The 20415-nt window shown below is 39.0% G+C and overlaps 2 long non-coding RNA genes across 5 annotated transcripts; both read left to right on the top strand.

The window, feature by feature from the left end:
• The first annotated feature begins 1001 nt into the window (after positions 1-1001).
• On the top strand, positions 1002-3510 carry LOC120436394. The gene is made up of 3 exons (XR_005610381.1): positions 1002-1102; positions 2142-2229; positions 2603-3510. It is a non-coding gene; the product is annotated as an uncharacterized LOC120436394 (long non-coding RNA).
• Positions 3511-6543: 3033 nt separating this feature from the next.
• LOC116331617 lies at positions 6544-18976 on the top strand. Of its 4 annotated transcripts, none has more exons than XR_005610238.1 (7): positions 6544-6593; positions 6690-6826; positions 8963-12417; positions 13119-13177; positions 13264-13388; positions 14786-14896; positions 18885-18976. It is a non-coding gene; the product is annotated as an uncharacterized LOC116331617 (long non-coding RNA). The 4 variants fall into 4 exon arrangements; XR_005610236.1 differs by having other exon boundaries at positions 8016-12417; XR_005610237.1 differs by having other exon boundaries at positions 6560-6593; positions 6770-6826; positions 8016-12417.
• Positions 18977-20415: the final 1439 nt, after the last annotated feature.

Here is a 20415-nt window from a genome sequence, read left to right as displayed (position 1 = left end):
TGTTTTTGTAAATGTAAGTTTTTGCAGGTGTGTGCATATTAAAGACAGCTGCTGTAGTTGATTGACTCACTCAGTTAGGATGTTCCTTGACTTTCAATACTTCTACATTAACATTTGCCATCTCGTTTTTCCCTATCAGAGCCAACAGTAGCCAAGTCTCGATCTAGTAATAACAACTGCATCTCTTCTTTTGTCAATAAAGAAATATTTTTCAGTTCTCACTGTATTCTGTATTCTGTCAGGATAGCCCTTGCCTTTTTAGCATTTTAACATAAACCTTGAGTGGGAGAGGGAGACTGCCTGGCAATGCCAGTTGCTGTGAACTTTTTCCCTTCTCTATACTAACAGCAGAGGGCGCTCCTGCCATTCAATGAAGAACCTGCATCTGGAAATACTTGATAACAATGAGAGCTCTTAAAACCTTGTTTTAAAAGTTAAAAGTGACAATTTAAACAATATAACTTACTTGACCAACTCGTGTATTTTCTAGTAGACGTCTGGGTTTGTGACTGTGACATCCATAGATGCTGTATGTAGATTATTAGCATCGCTGCATTCACAGTTTCTCTGGTCATAAACTCACAGAGATGCCCACGATGGTGGTAACTGACAGTGTAACACTATCGTTACTTGAAGGCTTTTAATTTAAAGTACAACACTATGATCTGACTTTCAGCTTTGATTTGCTTTTACATTGGATTAGCAGGGTGCTAACTATAGCTGTCTGATATAATGCATAGCTTTAATAATAATGTACTGTGGGGAAATTCCTCTCTGCATTTAACCCATTCACTCAGTGCACAAACAAATATTTGTATGTGCTGTAAAGAAAGTAGTTCTTGAAAGTAGGTGCATTTCCTTCATTTGCAGCCACATTGCTGTGACTCTGCTGGTGTGATTTTTGTGTATACCACATAAAGGCTGAGAGTACAGACATGAAGTGGACAGGAAATGTGGTTGCTAAGCTATGTGTGCTGGTGTGACTGGTAACCAGGGCAGTAGTACAAGCTGTGTAGCATAAAAGGGGCTGACACAGAGAAATCAGGGTTCATTTTTCCTCTTTCTAATTTTCCCTTTTCGGATGAGCCTCAGCTGCACACAGGTCAGTCTGTGAACTATTCTGATTTTAACAAAAGTTTGCATTTGTGCAACTTTTTGCTCAAGTGTAATAAAATTTAAGGAGATCTTTAGACCTACTTAAACATCGTTTAATCTCCTTGCATCCTGATATTACATTTATTTATTTATTTATTTATTTGTGTGTGTGTGTGCGTGTGTGTGTGTGGGGGGGGGGGATAAAAATTCCTCTGTTCTAACATTCCTCTGCATGTTCAAATTAAAACAACCTCTCCTCACCATGATGGGGATCAGAGCACTGGGACTGAAATACCTGCTAATTTAGTGTTAAACCTAGTTCAATAACTACACCAGCTTTAGACTTGCCATCACATACCAGTATTCTGATACTGATACCAGTAGCACATATACACACTGAAACACTCAAAGTAAATGACTGTGTTGTTATTGTTGTAAATCTTGTAGTTGGAGGCTCTTGGGTAGTTATTCCCATTCAGTCAGAGGTGTCATCATCTGTATGTGTCAGGTGTTCTGTCTGTCAGAAAACTCTTCAGTATTTGTTCTTCAAAGAGCTCCAAGCCAGCAGTAATCGGTCTAGGCCCTTTGGTCACGTCTACATTGGTATCCACATCAGATTTTGGGGTTTCATCATCTTAAAATGCAAATGAAGAAAAAGTTGTGTTTGACTCATTATTGAAGTTCATAGAATTTTGAAGTGAAATTTCTGTGTCAAAATGAAGACCAGATCAAATTTATGGGACATTAAACGGGTTTCGATACTTTTGTTGTGATACTATCACAAATGTATTTAATAAAATGCGCTTTGAAATAATATCCTCTAACTGCTAAATCCTTTTAATCTGTTTGAATCTGCTCAAACAGACAATAAAGACAGGAAAACAACAGAAACCCATCATATTCTAGTCTCAGTGAATTTGCATATCTGATAAACATGATGTGGTTTCTGTGATTAGGTCAATCTTGCTAAAGCTTAATATCTGAAATGTCTCCATTGATTTGTGTTTAGTTTGACACTGTAGAATTAATTCACTGTAACCATTCAGGGAAATTCACTGACTGAAGATATCTTTACCAGCTGGTGCTGCAGACGACCACCTTGTACCCAAACCAGCAACCAACTCACAAGTCAAAGTAAGTCTGCTGTCAGTAAAACAAAAACTAAGGTAATTTTGAGAAGTGTGGCAAACAAAATTTTGGTAAGATATAAAAAAGTTGTTTCTAATGTAACACTAACAGTCAATGAAGTAAGGGGTAAGTCTATGCAGAGTATTATTTTCATTATTTTACACATTATTTTCTGTGAGTATTGTTTTATTATACCTGTAATCTAAAAGCTTTTAGAAAAATAACCACAAAGTTCATTTTCCAGATCACATTGCTACACGTATCTATCTTGATTTTAAGTTTTTTAAGTAGGTTTTTTATGATTGTTGAATTATATCAATGAAACCAAAACAGTACAGAGGAGAGACTCATTTAAATATTCTCTGTTTTTCTTCCCCAGGGAATCATGAGGGTTCAGAGTGCCTGTTTGCTGCTGCTGCTGCTCTGTGCTGCTGTGCTCTCGCAAACTTACGATGATTTCAAAAGGAAACACATCCTTAAATCATGTGACGACATGATGAAAACTGTCAATGACGACAGTCAATGCAAGCCAGTAAACACATTTATCATAGCGAATGAAGAAGAAGTTAAGGCTTTGTGTAAAGGTAAAGACAATCGAACCATCACGTACAAATTTGATGTTATTGACTGTAAGAGGAAAAAGAAAAAGCCTTGTGAATACAAGGCTCGACCACTCGAAGGAGAGGAGAAGAAGATAAAATGTGAAAATTCTGAACCTGTACATCTTGAGAGAGGCATATATGACGATTTTGATTATGACATTGAAAATTAAAGATTGTTGAGTTGTTTTTTCAGTTTTCTTTGCTGTACGATCTTTACCTTCCAGTATAAAGCATCTTGACGTGACTGTTGTTGTGATCTGGCGCTGTATAAAAAAAACTGAACTGAACTAACAAAGACTCAGAAAAATTTTAGCTATGCCACAAACCCTTTAATGTTGCCTTTGCTAAGTTTTGATTATTTGTTTTCGATTGTTTCATTGTTTATTCATGCTTTCTTTTTTACTTCTTTGTGTAACGTTTATGGGTCAAAATGTTAAAAATGTATTTGCAAGTGATGACATTTGCAAATTAGTATTTTTCAATTTTATCTGCATATTTCTGAAAAATAAACCACATTCACATTTTGCTTTAAAGCACAAAATAAGCATTTCTGAGTACTTCTCTGAGGACCATCTCCGGACATTGGTTCTCTCTATGCATATCTGGTCTGCAGCTAATTGAAAGGCTTGTATGAAGTTGTTTTTTGATCATTCGAAATCTGCATGTGTGATAAATAAAGAGGCAGAAAAACCTTATGTGTGTGTGTGTGTGTGTGTGTGTGTGTGTGTGTTTCTTGTAACCAGTTAAGCGGTTCACATACTTTTTGTTTGATTGTGCTAAAGAACAAAAAAATATACATACTAATCAAATAATATAAAATGAATACTTGCTACATGCTATTCTTCCTTAAAGTGCATTCTGTATTCTGAAAAAGAGAGACATGATTTCCACTGAGCTATCAAAACAAGCCTTCCTGTGTCATCACAACTTCACAATTGTTCAGTAAAAACTACATTTACCTTATGAAAGGCACATTTGAGCTTTTATGCTTGCGCTCATTAGCACGACACGAGTGTTGAACTCAGCATTTCTGACCCATGTCAGGGGCTACAGTGGTGCATCAGGTTGTGATGAGCTACAAACAGAGATCTTGACAGAATGACTCTTTAGCATAATTGCATTACATTTTTTTCCTCAAGAATAAAGCCTTTAAGCTGTAATTCTGGTATTATGACTCAGATCATGAGCAGCTAAACACAAGTATGTACAGCATGCTTCCATGCTCCAAACAAAAAGGACAATCTATTAGATTTAAGAACAGAGGAGCTGATTATACAGATTACAAACTGTAAGGAATTAGAGTGGATGATAATTTAGCTCCACTCTCCTACTGACTGACTTCCCTGACTTTTAAAGTCTGCTGGAACACATCAATCAGAGAAATAAATGGTGTGACAATCCTGCTACATAATGAAATAGAATATATAATTACATTACAGGATATTTGGAAATAAAGAGGTTTTCCACTCTCTGTTATTGTTTCCTATATCCCCATTTTTATTTAAATAATATAATTTACTGTATTATTGCATGTGGTGATCAATTTTACCCATATTTACCATGTTAAGACCTTAGGGTTGTTGGACGTGCCCAAATTTTGTGGAAGTAGTGCGTGGTATGTGTGGTGTCATATGTAATGTGTAGTAGTGTGTGGTGTCAGTGCATACATGCAGTCTTTGACCAGCAGACTGTGCTCCCTGCTTCATCTCTCAGACTCATACAGCAACTAGGAGTGAGTCAGCACATTTTCTGACACCATGCATCACCTGTGACCATCGTTCTGATTTGATTAGCCTTCACCATATTATTATATTATTAGAGTATATTTGTTAATTGCCATGTAGTGTTTCTGACATTGTGTTCTCATTTGCGCTGAAAGTACCGATCAGGTCTGTTTTGCCTCTGGGGTCTCTGAAATGTAAAACTCACTGGTGAATATATTTGTCTTCACACCTACACGACACTTTTTTTAAAGTGTTAAATGGAACATGTGAATGTGTTTATTTATTTATTTTTTTGATCAGCTCTCGTAACCCTTCCTGCTAACCAAGCAGTCATTCTCATGCACTGATCACAAAATCATAACTCAAATCATCACGGCTCAGTCAGAACAGAACAAACACGCAGAGACGTGAATGACATGAGCTGCCCCGTGTGATACTGCATTTAAAATGAATGATGACAATCATGGTTAGAAGGAACAAACGGTGAACATATTTTAAAAAAGGCACAAAGCCTTGCATTATATTAAATCAAATGTAATGCAATGACTTCTAAAATTATCATATCGATAGTAGGATTTATTTCGCTCTTAAAAGAGTGTTAGTTGTGCACAGTTTTGTGTAAGGATGCATCACCCGGCTGCAGTGAGTCATTAGGTGCTTACTTGTGGTCATGAAAGGAAGAATGTGGTTAGCCACATGTCTTTGCTAAACTGGCGTAGCACCACAAGTAAACCTTCTTTCCAGCCACAGCGTGATGCTGTGAGAGCACGCCTTTAATGAGACATGTTGCATTCTCATGCAGTGTTTTCCACTCTAAGATTTTTACAGATGTTGATCAGAGGCCTCGAGCTAATTAATGTAAACAAGTTTCTGATGAATAAATCAAAGTCATCAGAACATGCGACTTTGTGTCAGGAATCATTTTTAAACTAAAAATGACATTTTATAAAAACAGTGGATTAAAAATGTGATAAATATTTACCAGAAATTATTTCTATCCCTGTTGGAAGTCAGTTTCTATGTTGAATGTGAGATCATATTACCTAAAACTACAAGATGTCTCGAAATGGAAATGTTTCCACTGAAGCAGTTTATTATTCTACATTTTCAAAATCTAATGGTTAATTAATATTTCAACTGGGGTTCTTTGCATTTATTTGTCAGCTTTGCCCTTTTTAGGTGTAATTTTGATGTATTTGGACTTTATTTGAGAGTTTGTTTCAGTTTCTATATTTGTCATCTGTTTTGGGTTCACCTATTCATTTTCATAATTAAAGACTTTAGTTCATTTGAATAAAATATATTTATTTTTTGATTTTGAGAACTTGTTTATATATATGGCCTACATTCTCCCCTACAGCTTCCTGAGCAGCGGCGACCTCTGCAGCTTGTAAAGAGAAGTGAAAAACCTAGCACTATGTCACTTGTGTAGGCGGGCATGTTCAGGGTGGTCTGATTGTGGGATATATATCATAGTTTACCTTAATAAATGTAACTTTTAGACGATGCAGAACCCTGTCACTGTAACACTGATGCACATCTCTGTAAAAGAATTCACCTCTGAATATTGAAGCGGCAGTTAATAACTTTACTAGTTTGCTGTATCATATCACAATAGAAAGAATCTCAAGAACTGTAATGTTTGTCATCTATAATGACTGTCAAATAAAGTCTATCAGAATCAAGGTGACAGTTCTTTTTTCCATTTGTTGTGACTGTGTGTCAGTCATACTGACCTAAAAATAGATCAGCAACAAAACATTTCTAAACCACTGACACTGAATTGACTGGAAGACACAGCAGGTGTTCTGATTTGATCTTTTTGTAGTCCAGTAACACAAATCATGTAGGAGGCTGACTTTGATTTTCACCTTTGGGCAGTAATAAACTGTAGAAAAATAAGCATTAGATTATCATAGTTTTGTAAATTTAGGGTCCAGTGGGATATTACATTGACCAACAGAGGGAGACAGATCACAGTCTGAGCTCATCCAAACGCCACAAGGCAGGAAAGAAGACAAAAGGTATATCAGCAGCATACCATGTAAGTAAATAATGAAAGGTAAATGCAAAAGTAAAAAATTTTAGATTTAGATTTTAATGGTGTTTGGCTGTACCAACATGCCGTTTCCTTTTAAAGGGAGGATGTGTCCAGTCATCCTTTCATTACTATATATAAAGTAATAAAAAGAAAACCCCAGACCCTGCTCTCCTGTACAGGCTGGAAGGACAAGGAAGGACATCCAGGACATGGTGCTGCCAGGGGAATCACACAAGGTCAGAGCAAATGTTATTTATTTTTTCAAGGATCGTGCACACAGTAAGTTAATCACAAAATAGTAAAAGATGGTTTGTCCCAGATTTGGAGATTTTTTAATTTCTGCCTGCAAGTCCTTGGCAGAGAAAAATGCTGTTGAAATACAGTTGAACTCTGTGACAGACACCCTCTTTTTCCTTGATGTATTAGGGAGTTGAGTTGTAGATTTCAAACATTATTTTTCTAATTTAGTTTGTTTAATGGGATTTTGTTTTAGACATTTTGTGTATGTTGGCTTTGGCTCTCCTTGAAGTTAATGTATGCTTTCAGTAAAACGGCTTTGTGTTAAACCAGTTCAAACTAAGCTAATTAGTTTATTAACCTGGTTAGTAATGGTGAAAAGCTGCCTGGAAAAGTCAGGTGCTGTAAGCTTCTTCACAAATGCCAGAGGGTGCTGCTATACGTCCAGTGAAGGTCAGAATTTGACAGTTTTCATGCTTTGTGCAAAAATGAACATTGTTGTGATTTCTTTTCTTCCAGCGGAAATTTATTTATGTTTAACTTTTTTGTGTTTCATGAGGAGAAATATGCACCAACATTATTTCCTAGCTTTAGTTTCCACTCCAGAACTGTTTGTAGGTCTGCCTGCAATAAGAATAGTCATGCATGCTGTTTTGCTATTGAAATGCTGTTGTCACTCCTTTTTAATACAGATAGAGTTGTGGTCAGAAGTTTACATACACTCATTATGGGCTGTTATGGAAAATTCTAGTTCATCCACACATTTAGATTTATGTGTTTATAATCTCACTGTAGGATTTGGTATAACCTTTGTTTGCTTGGATGACATGCTTAGATGAGTGTGTGTTAGTATGACCTCGTCAAGAACTGCTTAGCTAGGCCTAATGATGTTTCACTATGTTATCTGCTGTTAGGGCGTAGAAGGACGAAACTCCCAAGATGACTGGTACCAGGAGCTACCTGGGAAAAGATAGTGGGAGTTGCTCTCTGCCCAGCCACAGCCCGTGGGACTGAGACCTGTTGTAACTAAAAGATACAGAGAGTTGTGTTTGGGGAGGAGGTATAAAAGAGGAGCTGAGACGTCCCAAGGGCAGAGCTGGCATGACTGTGAACTGTGATGTTTGATGTGTGTGTTGGCTCTCCTGTGCAGTAATAAATAGCTTGATCACAGCTCTTTCCGTGTTGCAGACTTTATTTACAAAATTCCACGACAAGCTTGACGTCATGACCAGGATGCTCGGAGTGTGGGCGCTGAGGAATGACCCCAAAGACGGCTGATCACCCAGAGGGAAAAAGTCAATCCTTGGTCCCACCAAAGCATCAAAAAGGGGGAGTTGTGGGGGGAGTCCTCAGCAACACACCGAGATCATCCAAAAGAACTAGAGGAGAATCTGCACCGGTGAGCTGTGTCCAACCTATGTTTATACTTGATATATATATAAACATAAGTCACTGGAGTTCTCTGTTCAGCCAGGCCAGAGGGTGGGTGAATGTTGCGCACCTCTGTGATTGGACACGGTGAAGTTCTGAGCCTAAGCACGGAGCAATTTCCTGACGTCTTAACTAGACAAAGGATCTAATAGCCCCCGGAGCAGTGGCTCACGGGAAAGTTGGCTGGGTTACTTAGAGTCTGCAGAGCGGTATTTTAGCACTTTTGGTCCGTTAACGCAGAAAGGCCTCGCTAAGGACACTTAAGCGAGTAACATGGGATCTGGATCCCCAAGACAGCCAGCATGGCCGAATTGAGGTCTGGGGCATGGGCTGTGGCGCACGCCCCACCGGGTGGCCAAGGAGAGAACTCAATCTTTGACTCTATGGTGAAGAAATAGGGGTTACAATGCATTGAATGTGTTACTAAATAGCAAAAGAAATGTTGAAAAATCAAGGGGCTAAATCAGCTGGTTTGCTAAGTATGAATGATGAAAAGAGAGTGTATTAACCTACAACAGCAGCTTTAAAAAAAACAAAACAAAACAAAACAAAGTGAAAAAAGAGGTGAGAAAGGAGGAGAGAGGGAGAAAGCTGACACAGGGCCCGTGTCAGCACCCCTCCCGCCTCCGTAAAACGCAGCAAACAACACATCATTTTCCTGTTCATACACCGCTACCCTTTTTTGTGCTTATGCCCCACTACAGAAAGCTAAAGCTGACCTGGACTCCTGCTCTCTCCTCTACCCTCTTCGACGTGACCCTGACCCACCGCTGCAGCAGCTGGACCCACCACAACAACCTGAAAACGCCAACGGAGCTGCAGGAGGGGGACCTCATCCAAAGGAGATGGAGGGCACTAGACCCAAGGCCTCCTCTCACTACAGGGGAGGAGATCCCCAGACAGGCCTTAGCTGACAGAGCTGTGATGTCTCGCCCCAAAAGAGAGGCAGAGCAACAGAATGCTGACCTCTACAGTCGCTGCATTAACACTGTACAAGGCCGTGGCAAATCAGCACGAAGGATTGGGCAGCAGAGAAAAAGGGCGTGGCAGAGGTAGAAGGAGCAATCGAGGTCATAAGCAACCTCAAAATGGACAAAACACAGACCAAGACGTATGTTTCACCTGCACCCAGAATGGATACTGGAGAAAGGACTGCCCCAATCGGGGTCAGAACCAGGGTGGACAGCGCAGTGATCAGCAGCAGTGGCTGCAAGCAGACTGAAGAGGAGGAGGGCAGCACCCCAGCGGACGCTTCAGGCCATGGTTTGCCCAAAACAACAGAACAGGAAAGTGATGACACACACACACACACACACACACACACACACACACACACACACACACACACACGCTGATTCAGTACGAAGTAATGCACACACAAACACAAACCTATACACACACATGCTGATACAGTGAGGAGTGATACAAGAGCCACACACAAACGGATGCACACACACATGCTGACGCAATGAAGAATGCTTTGCTAACAAGTGCTCATGTTGATACAAAAAAAAAGTGTTACACACACACACACACATACTGTTGCAAGACGCCATTGAACACTTAGAACGCATTCCCTCAAGTTGCATTTCATGCCATCCAGAGGGCACATATGTACATTTAACAAAATATGTACATTTAAATCTCTGCCTATGTATACATTGTCTGTGTGTGGTGAGAATGTGGAATTTCCTGTAGACTCCGGAGCCACTCTGTGTTACGCTCTCACCCTCCCTGAAATTCCAGCCAACATTAGAAGGTACTCCCACTCTGTCTCTACAACAGGGCATGTTCAAAGGGCGATTTTCACAGTTCCCCTGTCCTGTATTGACGGACAGGGCCAAAAGTTAAAACATAATTTTCTATGGTCAGACTCATGTCCAATAAATTTACTTAATGTGTAAATTAAACATAAATTTGATCTCCTGCCATGATGGCCTTACAATCACACAGTCAGAATGTGACTATGCAATGGTGAAATACAGCCCTGTGACCCCTGCCTTCGAATATGAATGGAGGCTGCAGGCAGGGCTGCTCACTGAAAGTTATCTTTTTACAAACAGCACGTGACTGCATGCCTCCAGATGCCTGTTTTGGCTGCTGACGGCCTGCACTGCACTTCTCACTGTGCTTCGCAGGGCCCTGATGAGAGACATGAGGGGAAGTGGTACAGAATTGAAAATGATAAACTAACAGTGAAATGCTTATTTTAGAGCTTTACATTTGCTGTGCTTGCCATTTCACTCACTAAAGAACAAAAGTTGTTTATAATGGATGCATCCACCCCACACATTTGCCTTGCCAGGCCCACTGACTGCAGGTGGGAAGACCTGGGCAGTTTTGTGCACAATTGTAAAAAAAGAATCATTCTAAGAAATCATCAAAAGCCCAAAATTACCATGACATTCATGCTCATGACGAGAGGATAAAAACTGCAGTGCTGGAGAACTGTGGTAACTTAATCTTAGAATTTCTGAAATTCTTCAATATAAGATTATGAAAAAAAGCCCCCAAAAATAGCACAGACAAGATGGACAGAGCATTTTTTTCTTTAGATTTTAACATCAAATAAGAACTTGTGAACCTTGAGAGTGAGAAATAATGAGACAACTTCTGCAACAAATTTTCTGCAGCATTAAATTGGATGAAAGAAGTTTATTCTGGTTTCTTACATGTGATCAACTCAAATCCTTACAATTCCTCTTCATGTTTGTGAGAAGACGATCACATGATTATCAACACATTTTAAGAAATTCTTTTGAACAAGTAGTTAAGAAGACAACACAACAGTTTCAAACTGGAATCAACTGCTGAGTCTTCCCCTAAACACTACCAGCCTCAAGGTGTACAGGTAGAATCTTATTCTCGGATTTGTCTTTTTCACATTTTATCTTGTTAAGAGATTTTGTTTAATGTTTTATTAAATAACATGCTTTCCCTAAATAGGTTTGCGAATGTACAATGATGTTCATATATTTTATACTACATGTATCTTGTCACTACACATGCACGTGAGCCTTGCTGACTTCTAAAAATGACTGGCATAAGGAGGTTGCCACAGGAAACCTCACCTTTGCTGAGTCTGCCGTTGGGAACAGGAACCAACTGGCTTCTGTTCCCCTTAAGATAGGCTTGACCAGTTCCTTACTGACAGTTGAACGTATATGTTTTATGCTTGTGTAAGGAGTGGTATGTTATCTCTTCCTACATGTGTCTGTGACGCAAACATGCTTGAGTATAAATAAAGCTGACTCCAAAGCCTCGGGGTGAGTATCGCCCGATCACTCACCCGTGCGCACGTAGTTCTCTGAACAAAACTCTGACTGTTTTGTATTCCTTCAATGTGTTTTATAATGTCTTACCACTGACATATCTTCTTTTTCTCATTAGGTTTTTCTTGTGTGTATGAACAAGGTTCCTTTTTATCTTTTGTCACACAGTCAAAAGAGTTAAATGGTAAGTTAACAAATTTCTTGTCAGAATCAGGTGTACACATGTTCTGAATTATTTGCTCGTCACTTTCGTCAATGAAAGTATTCTTTCCCTTGCACTTTCCCGGTGGAGTTGTCTTTTTTGAATTTTCCAGTTCATTGACAGCTTTCATCAAAGTAGCACAATCTTTGTTATTCTTTGCCTCCACAAGCGTGTGTTTCACTTTGAAGTCCTTATAATTTTGTGAGAACACAGCAGTGGAGAGCAGCAGCAGCAGCAAGCAGGTGCACTGAACCATCATGATTCCCTGGTGAAGAAAAGCAGAACATTTACATTAGTCTGTTTTATTTTAGTTTTAGTGGAGCAGTTGAGAGTAGTTTATTTGATTTTACTTAATTCAATAATCGTTAAAAACATTCAGCACATTGCACTAAAAAATCTACTTTGTGGATCTTTGTCAACCAACAAGATTTTAAACAGAACAATACATGACTTTTATATACTTTTATATTTAAATGTTATTTCAATTCAGTTAATGCTCTGTAATTACTCTGAATAAACATCCTGCTCTGGCTTTCATAGCTGCACAAGTAATGCAAACTTTTCCACATTAGGACACGTACCTGAATCTTTTGCTTGACTGATGAGTGGCGGGTTAACTGGCAGTCAGTCGTCTGAAACACCAGTAGACGAAGATGTCTTCAGGAAGAGAAATTCTCTGAAGCTGGTAAATGGGTACTTTGGATTCATTATATAGTGTCTGCATGAACTGTCATCATGTGATAGCCTCTACATTTTGCATGAAAAATGAAGTTTATCTCAACAGAAATCACTAAAGGCAGCCCTGCATGTATGATATGTAGGTTATACAAGATTTGCCTACTCACATAATCTGGTAGTATAGCATGGGACTAAGTCCATATCTGGACAGTGGAAGTCAGTTATATTCACAGACAGCTCAATGTACAAAGCTAATTTATTAGATACAAAAGGTAACTGAGCTATAACATTTGGGGGATATTACATTTTAGTGCTTAAATTTAATACAATAATACAAAACTGAATCCTATATTGGTCATGTGATCTGATATTCATCTGACAAAAATGTCAAAACACACAATTTGCTAAAGCAAACTAACTCATAAATGTCAATTGATCCAGGAATTTAAAGCATTTTTCTTTTATAGTCAGATCACATGAAAGGTACAGTACAAAAGTTATGCTGTTCTTTACTCTGTGAACTGTTATGTAAATTAGACCTCATAAAATGAACAAACTGTGACATCTTTGTTCATACACAAATTTCTCCACAGTACTCATCTTTTCTTTATTCAAATCAGAAGCAGACATCCACATTATTAGGATATGCTGAGAACCATTTCCTTGTTGTTTGCTAATGTCATGTTAAACTTTAGCTCTATGTTGTAGTGGGATCTCTGTGTCTTTTGCTGAAGTGTTTAGCAAGAATACAGCTCAACTAAATCCAGGTGAGATTTTAAAAAGTTTATTTCAACAGAAATCAATAGAGGGTGTTGATGTTCTGTAAACTATATCACACTTCTTCACCTTGAAGTTGCAAAGTTGCTTATTTACCCTGGTGAATGAAGAAAGGTGTTTCGATGTCAGCAAAAGACAGCACACACACTGGACCTGGAGGATACTTTTACCTGGAGGAAACAAAAACACCATTTTTAACAGGTGACATTTGAGCCTATCTCCAAACTTTCGTCTTTTTGCCTCCATGGTGATAAACGTAAATGGTTTTTATTTGTTCAGTTTTTAAACTTACCTCTTGGACATTGACTATAAATGCTTCACTTGCTGTGCAGTCACAAAGAACATTTTTCACAATTTAAGACTTGTAGAGCTCGGTTTAACAGCTGTATAATGACCAGTGTTGTTCAAGTTACTTGAAAAAAAGTAATTAGTTACTTATTACTTATTACTTCTCTAAAAAAGTAATCCCGTTACATTACTGATCACTTATTTTCAAAAGTCATTAGTTACTTATTACTTAGTTTCTATTTAAAAACATGATACACAACCTGAACACTTAATAAAGCAATAGACCTTTCAGCCCAATTCTATTTTTTTTCTGCAATATCCATCATATAAAATTGAATCAAATGAAAAAGTCTCTTTTTAAAAATTGTTTTCTTAGTTTTAATCTTTTAACTTTATGCACATTGCATTAAGCATAAATTAAATTATATGCAGCAGTCTTTGACTTGAAGAGATTTGTTTAACATTTAAACCTGTTTTCTGCATATTCCAGCACATCATATAAATTATTTTTTGTGTTTACACTCGCTCTTTCAGATAGATGCAAGTAAAACACAGCAAAAAATAAATAAAATCAAAGACTCGGGGGCACTGTCACTGTGAGTCCTGTCGCTTTTAAATCTATTTTTCACCTGTTTAGGCAGGAGTGGGGCCAGTGGACGTTTACCCGGTGTTGCAGCAGTCATGTCAGTGGAAAGATCCAGGGGTTTCTCTGTGAATTTCACATTACCGTGGCAGCGTGCTAGGTGCTTGCTCAGATTTGAATTTTAATTTGTTGCCGTGGAAAGAAGTTTTCTTCCCATGTAGAGTGTACAGCGGACGCTTATGTTTTTGTCATTTTCTACGGAATAAAACTTGAAGTAATGTAAGTACTTCCACGCTTTTAACGCTACATGGTCGTACTTTCTCCTGCACTCCATATTATCCATTGTTGATCTACACACGTCTGTTGCTGCCACGGCATCGCATGCGCGTATGTCATTGTCATGAGACACACTCACACACAAAATTATGACAGTTTAGTAACACGGCAATGCAGCGTGCTTACGGGAAAGTAACAGTAATTTAATTACTTTTTTGCAAAAGTAATCCCTTACATTACTCGTTGTTTGAAAAAAGTAATCAGATTACAGTAACGCGTTACTTGTAACTCCGGTGTTACAAGTAGCGCGTTACTGCCCATCTCTGATAATGACTGCTGATTAACATCTGGAATCTAGAAATGGTCTACTATAACAGTTTTTTTCACTCAGTATCAATAACAAATATGTTACACAACCATACAGCAGAACCTGTGATGTTTCTTATTTCAGACCCAATGTAACCCACATCAACTATAATGCAACAGGACCAGTGGCAGACATGTCTTATCCAGCCTGTTTGTAATCTGCTTTAAAGAGGGAGGAGCTGACTACGGAGGCCTGGTAAATTCAGTCCTCATAACTCCACAGACAAATTTTTATTTTCACATTTTTCATTTTAGCATTAAGTGACATCAGTTCACAGTCAGTTTTTCAGATCATTTTGAAAAACAAAAAGCTTTCTACAACTTTTTTTTACACATGCTATTATAGTTTCTGTTATTGACACATTTACATTTATCCAAGAGGGATTAAATAACCGTCTCTGATAAATTTGTGATTAGAGTAGTTAGGAGGACTGATCCGGGGAATCTCTTAAGATTTATGCAGTGCTCCTTTTTCCTGAACACCTCTTTTATACAAAGAATGCAGTAAAGAGTGAGCTCAAACCATGAAATGATGCATTTTATATTCAAGCATTAAGTTAAAAAAAGGAAAGATTTAGTTGCATCTCGATCTCCCCTTTTGTTCTCTCTCTGGACATTTTTTAGGGGGAAGTGTAACACTTTGTTATGCTCAGCTATTGACTGTATGCTATTATCAGTCTCAATACCTGGAAGTTGAGTGCTCTAATTTGAATAAAGTTAAGATGAGTACTATGTTCATGTGAGATACTCAAATTCACTGAGAGAATGACATGTCAGCAGAACTTGGGTAACTCTAGTGAATACACATTTAGCTCACGAGGCATGCGTGGAGTTTAGCGAGGGTAAATTATCAGTTGTAAGACTACAGACCCAAAAATGTTCAGAGTTCAGACACTGAAACTAAAGATGTAGATCAAAGTTGATGGAGTATTAACAGGAAAACTGAGTCAAATATGAAACATGGTGACTTCAAGAGTTTATGATTTCCCCACTAACATTAAAAAACTTGGGTTACTTGGGCTCTGGTTTCCCTTGGGTGATGTTTTCCTGGTGGCTGCGTGTAGCAGGGCTGGGGGAGGGTCTGTGCTGGCAGACGTGGGTTACTGGCCTGGTAGCCTAGCTGCCCTGGGGTGGGTTCTGGGCTGGCTTGGCGGCTTGGGGTTCTGGGGGTGCTCCGCCTCCGGGCCGGGGCTCTGGCTGAGTCTTGGGGGCTTGGTTTCTAGTTGGTGTATTGCCGGGTTGTGGGTGGGTGCATGCACAGCCTTGGCGCAGGGGGCCTCTGGTGCATCGGCAGAACTAGGGGCCTCTTCAACTGGCGGGGAGGTTGTTACATCCTTGCAGGGGGTCTCTGCTCTCCAGGAGTTCACTCTGCAGGTGCGGGAGAGATATAGGAGAGTTGGAGAGTGACTCAGAAGTTCACTCTGGACTGGGCAGAAGATAAAGCCAATCAGGACATCGAATTCACATTTCCAATCACCTTCAGAGAACTTAATGTGCTGAAAGAAGAACAATTCAGCGTGGTGGGACTTGTTAATCATTTCTACACTGAAACCAAAAGAGCAGAAATTTTTAGTTTTGAAGACTTCAAGGTTATATTAATCTTTGATGGCCTGGATGAGTGTCAACTTCCTCTGGACTTCCACAATATCTTAAGATCTTAACTGACCCTAGAAAGTCCACCTCAGTAGATGTGCTGCTGACAAACCTCAACAGGGGGAACTTACTTCCCTCTACTCGCCTCTGGATAACCACACGACCTGCAGCAGCCAATGAGATCCCTCCTAAGTGTGTTGACATGGTGACAGAGGTTAGAGGGTTAACTGACCCAAAAGAAGGAGGCCTACGTCTGGAAGAGATTTAGAGATAAGATGCAGGCCAAACAGATCATCTCCTATGTGAAGAAGTTGCCTCGACATCATGTGCCGCATCCCAGTCTTCTGCTGGATCACCGCTACGGTTCTGGAGGATATGCTGAAAACAAGCAAGGTAGGAGAGCTGCCCAAGACCCTGACTAAGATGTACATCCACTCCCTGGTGGTTCAGGCCAAAGTGAAGAAGGTCTAGTATGATGGAGGAGCTGGGACAAATCAACAATGGAGTCCAGAGAGCAGGAAGATGACTGAGTATCTGGGAAAGCTGGCTTTTCAGCAGTTGCAGAAAGGAAACCTGATCTTCTACGAATCAGACGTGACAGAGTGTGGTATCGATATCAGAGCAGCCTCAGTGTACTCAGGAGTGTTCACATAGATCTTTAAAGAGGAGCAAGGGCTGTACCAGACCAGTGTGTTTTGCTTTGTGCATCTAAGTGTGATCCACACAAATATGTGGTCACAATTGTGAGTTAAGTGGCATGATATATGGAGATTATTATGCATGTTTTATGTTGCTGGTTTATTGGTGTAGTTTAAATCCACAAAGTCATGTAAGTTCTATGTTGCCAAGGGAATGTATAAAACTTTGGACAGTAGGGGGTAGCAGAGTGATTTGGGAACTGAGTCGGGTGCATAGCTGCTGCAAGCTTGCCATTCTGGCAGCTTGTTGGAAGATCAACAAACAACCTCCCAGAAGTCTGAAGTTCAAATGGACACCTGGACTTGTTCCTCAGCTTTCTCCTGGGTCTTTCACTGCAGACCAATCAGACTCTCCTACAAGGCCTGTTGACACAGACAGAAAGCAGCTTAAATGCCAATCAGGAAACAGTCCAGTACATCAAGGAGAATATCAGTAACAATCTGTCTGCAGAGAAAAACATCAATCTATAACATTGTCTTAATGAATTAAAAGATCAATCTCTAGTGGAGAACATCGAACAATACATGAGATCAGGTAACCTCTCCCGATTTTCTCTTCCCCTGCTCAGTGGGCAGCTCTGATCTTCTTCTTATTGTCATCAGAAGAAAATCTGGAGGTGTTTGACCTGAATAAATATTCTGCTTCAGAGGAGGCTCTTCTGAGGCTCCTGCCAGTGGTCGAAGCCTCCAGTGAAGCTCTCTAAGTCCACAGATACAGTAGATTTACATATTTGTTTTAAGAGGAGGCAACAGTCATTAAACATTCACAAGTGTCAGGAGAATTATTCTAAAACACTTCTTCAGTTGAGAATCAGAGAGGAGAAACACAGTTTTACTTGTATACAAGGGCAGCACAGAGCAGGGCTCTGAGACACGCGCTCTGAGACTGCCCTGGTCTTTATTTATACATCAATGGGTGTTTGTTCTTTACATTGGAATGTGGATGTTTAGGTGTAGGTCTGTGTGTGTGTGTGTGCGTGTGTGTGTGTGTGTGTGTGTGTGTGTGTGTGTGTGTGGGGGGGGGGGGGGGAAAAAAATCCTCTGCTCTAACATTCCTCTGCATGTTCAAATTAAAACAACCTCTCTTCACCATGATGGGGATCAGAGCACTGGGACTGAAATACCTGCTAATTTAGTGTTAAACCTAGTTCAATAACTACACCAGCTTTAGACTTGCCATCACATACCAGTATTCTGATACTGATACCAGTAGCACATATACACACTGAAACACTCAAAGTAAATGACTGTGTTGTTATTGTTGTAAATCTTGTAGTTGGAGGCTCTTAGGTAGTTATTCCCATTCAGTCAGAGGTGTCATCATCTGTATGTGTCAGGTGTTCTGTCTGTCAGAAAACTCTTCAGTATTTGTTCTTCAAAGAGCTCCAAGCCAGCAGTAATCGGTCTAGGCCCTTTGGTCACGTCTACATCGGTATCCACATCAGATTTTGGGGTTTCATCATCTTAAAATGCAAATGAAGAAAAAGTTGTGTTTGACTCATTATTGAAGTTCATAGGATTTTGAGGTGAAATTTCTGTGTCAAAATGAAGACCAGATCAAATTTATGGGACATTAAACGGGTTTCGATACTTTTGTTGTGATACTATAATAAATGTATTTAATAAAATGCGCTTTGAAATAATATCCTCTAACTGCTAAATAATCTGTTTTAATTTAATCTGTTTGAATCTACTCAAACAGACAATAAAGACAGGAAAACAACAGAAACCCATCATATTCTAGTCTCAGTGAATTTGCATATCTGATAAACATGATGTGGTTTCTGTGATTAGGTCAATCTTGCTAAAGCTTAATATCTGAAATGTCTCCATTGATTTGTGTTTAGTTTGACACTGTAGAATTAATTCACTGTAACCATTCACCACATTCAGGGAAATTCACTGACTGAAGATATCTTTACCAGCTGGTGCTGCAGACGACCACCTTGTACCCAAACCAGCAACCAACTCACAAGTCAAGGTAAGTCTGCTGTCAGTAAAACAAAAACTTAGGTAATTTTGAGAAGTGTGACAAACAAAATTTTGGTAAGACATAAAAAAGTTGTTTCTAATGTAACACAGTCGAGAGAGTAGGGTAAATCTATGCAGAGTATTATTTTCATTATTTTACACATTATTTTCTGTGAGTATTGTTTTATTATACCTGTAATCTAAAAGCTTTTAGAAAAATAACCACAAAGTTCATTTTCCAGATTAGATTGCTACAAATGTCTTTATCTTGATCTTATGGTTTTTAAGGAGGTTTATTATGATTGTTGAATTATATCAATGAAACCAAAACAGTACAGAGGAGAGACTCATTTAAATATTCTCTGTTTTCCTTCCCCAGGGAATCATGAGGGTTCAGAGTGCCTGTTTGCTGCTGCTGCTGCTCTGTGCTGCTGTGCTCTCGCAAACTTACAATTATTTCAAAAGGAAACACATCCTTCCAGAAAACGGCTCTCGTAAATGTGATGACATGATGAAAAACGTTAATGGCATAAATCAGTGCAAGCGAATTAATACGTTTATCAACCAGAAAGCAGAAAAGGTTAAGGCTTTGTGTAAAGGTAAAAAGAATGAATACATCACCCACAAATTTGATGTTATTAACTGTAAGAGGAAAAGTGAGAAGCCTTGTAAATACAAGTCTCTAGTACTCAAAGGAAAGAAGACTAAGATAAAATGTGAAAATGGCCTACCTGTACATCTTGAGAGAGGCATATATGACAATTTTGATTATGACAGTGAAAATTAAAGATTGTTTTTTCAGTTTTCTTTGTAATGCTGTACGATCTTTACCTTCCAGTATAAAGTGCATTGACGCAACTGTTGTTGTGATCTGGCGCTGTATAAATAAAACTGAATGGAACTAACAAAGATTCAGAAAAATTTTACCTGTGCCACAAACCCTTTAATGTTGCCTTTGCTAAGTTTTGATTATTTGTTTTCAATTGTTTCATTGTTTATTCATGCATTTTTTGTACTTCTTTGTGTAACTTTTATGGGTCAAAAATGTTAAAAATGTATTTGCAAGTGATGAAAATAAACTGCATTCATCTTTTGCTCTAAAGCACAAAATGAGCATGTCTGAGTACTTCTCTGAGGACGGTCTCTGGACATTGGTTCTCTCTATGCATATCTGGTCTGCAGCTACCTGAAATGCTTGTCTGAAGTTATTTTTTGATCATTCTAAATCTGTGAAAAACACCAAAAATGATTTCATGTTGTACAATCCACCTGGCGGACATTCCTAACGGCGTCACCAGGGTGTCATTTGACATCTGTGTGATAAATAAAGAGGCAGAAAAACCTTATTGTGTGTGTGTGTGTGTGTAGGTGTGTGTGTGTGTAGGTGTGTGTGTGTGTGTGTGTGTGTGTGTGTGTGTGTGTGTGTGTGTGTGTGTGTTTAACCAGTTAAAAG

This window comes from Oreochromis aureus, linkage group 23 (genome assembly GCF_013358895.1).
Source record: "Oreochromis aureus strain Israel breed Guangdong linkage group 23, ZZ_aureus, whole genome shotgun sequence".
Lineage (NCBI taxonomy): Eukaryota > Metazoa > Chordata > Actinopteri > Cichliformes > Cichlidae > Oreochromis > Oreochromis aureus.
The sequence above is the reverse complement of the archived record's forward strand: the minus strand, read 5'-3'. Positions and strand labels throughout refer to the sequence as shown.